This window comes from Octopus bimaculoides, chromosome 30 (assembly GCF_046866305.1).
Source record: "Octopus bimaculoides isolate indiv1 chromosome 30, ASM4686630v1, whole genome shotgun sequence".
NCBI lineage: Eukaryota > Metazoa > Mollusca > Cephalopoda > Octopoda > Octopodidae > Octopus > Octopus bimaculoides.
The window spans coordinates 3249183-3251686 of record NC_142957.1 but is presented as its reverse complement, the minus strand read 5'-3'; positions in this window follow the sequence as shown (position 1 = coordinate 3251686).

The window sequence follows — 2504 nt, the reverse complement described above, 5'->3', positions numbered from 1 at the left end:
CATGTACATTGGTATAAAAGATGGTCTACAATAAATATTCTGCTTAATACTACAGATTTGCTTGTCAGTTACTTGACTTTAACCAGTTGAGCGTGTCCCTTAGTGGCTGACGATATGTGCATCTCTGATCACGAGCAGAAATAGTGGGGCAGCATCATAGTCATGTGTTGAGAGGAATTCTTTGGGATTTGGAATCAGGAAGCATAGGTATTTCATTCAACGTCTTAAACAAACCTTATTCAAGGACCTTTTGAGCTGGACGGGTTACTCAACCTGAAGGAAATTCTGACTGGACCCCCACCTGCAAGGTCAGGCGCCGTTCTTCATGATACGAGATCCCCATGTCGCACACATATGGTCGTGATGCATGTGCCTGGCGTTCTCTAAAAAGACGGGTAGGTGTGATGGGTGTACTGGGCTTTGTATATTTTACCCTAGCGCCACACTTCATGACATGCACTGTTCTCTCACTCAATAATAATAATACTAAAACCTCATCACAAAACGTACTGATGCAATACAATATCCCCCCACAAACAAAAATATTGCACACACCACTCCACCAGCGCAAAGGTGCAACACATGATGCAATAGAAAGCTGCTTGAAATTTTCAGAAATAATAGTGGTGATGACAATGGTGACGAACGTTACCTTACCTCAGTTTATGGCGGAGAAGAGTTTCTGAAAACTCTGTTCGGAACAGCGAAAATGAAGCTCCACCTTTAAGAGAAGACTTCTCGCGCAGTAGTGGATCAGTTAAGAGGCAGACTGACCATAGCTGTCATCGTAATACAGCATCAGCAGATAATGGAACAAAGACGAGGAAGTGGACCAGCAAAGAAAACAGGATAGTAATACAGTGCTACTTACAAAGTGAACCTAAAAGAAGGGGATATTGGAAACGGATGTTAACACTTTGAGTAGGGAAGGGTATGTTTAAAGTGACTGAGCAGAGATTAGTTAGTCAAGCTAATGCTATTAGAAGAAAGGGTATAACAGAATTAGAGGTAGAAATGATCACAAGAGAACTGAAGAAGAAAGACCAGGCAGTAGGAAAGACAAACAACAACATTGATACATCCCAAACCAAAGAAGAACCTAAAGAAAAAATAATAATAGCGTTACAAATAAGAAAACAACAACTGGCTCCAACGACCTAAGTGATTTAAGTGAAGAAGATCAGAAGATTTTAAATGAGTTGCAGAAAGTAATGAGTAAAGAAATGAGAAAAAAGATTGCCAACATTAAAAGCACCAACAAAAGGAAGCTACAAGAAATGACGAGGAAAGTAGATTCTGTTGTCAGTAGGATAGACACTAAAACAATAGGAGATATTAACTTATTGATTTATGCAGGAGGGGTAGTAGTCACCAGAAGATTTGATACCTCACAGGGAAAGTTTTAAAAAGATCAAATGTGGAAAAGGAAACTACAAAATAAAGTGAAGACTTTAAGACAAGATCTGAGTAGAATAGAAGCTTGGAAACTGAAGAAGTTGGGAAACACAAGATGCAAATCTTGCCTCGAGGAAAGGTACTTAGTCAAAGAGAAAAGATTTGGAACAATAATAGAAGAGTTAATTAAAGAAAGTGAGGGAAGAAGTAGTGAGTGAGAAGCAGCCAGATCTAAGGTTAACTAGTACAGTAATGAGTAAAATTTTAGGAAAAATGCTGAATTGGAAGGGCCCAGGACCAGATTTAGTTCAAGGATAGTAGCTAAAGAAATTCAGTAGTTTACATGGGAGGTTGAGGGAATGACTTCAGGATTGCCTCTTAATGGAGCAATAATACCAGATTGGATGTCTAGAGGGAGGACAATACTCATTATGAATGGATAAGAACAATGGTAATAACTAGCAAATATAGCCCAATCACAGCATTAAGGACAAATTGGATAAAAGCCAAGATAGACAAAAACCAAGTAGATTCCCAATGTAGATTATGCAAATGAAAAGAGGAAAGCGCTATTCATGTGCTAAGTGAATGTAACACTCTGGCACAGAAAGAATGCAAGAAAAGACATGGCAATCTAGAGAGAGCAACCCAATGGGAGCTTTGTAAAAAGCTATGTTTTGAAATATTGATAAATGGTATGAACAGTAATGTTCTAGAATGTACTAGAACGTAAGAAATAGAAAATGTTGTGGGACTTTATCATACAGACTGAGAGGGTAATAGAAGCTAGAAGGCCTGATTTGGTAGTAGTTGATAAAGAGACTAGAAAGTGCCAGATAATGGACTTTAGAGTCCGTCCCAAATGATGAAAGACTTAATATGAGAAGTATAGAAAACAATAACAAAGTACCAGGACCAAGTTATTGAGTAACAGAGGCTATGGAAAGTGCGAGTAAAATGTATCCCAGAAGCCATAGGTGCACTGAGAACTATCCCTAAAGATCTGAACAGACGGATAGAGGAAATAGGCAGAAAACCAAGTTTAATACAGCTGCAAAAAAACACAGTGTTATTAGGAACATCTAAGATATTTAGGAGGGTTATTAGCA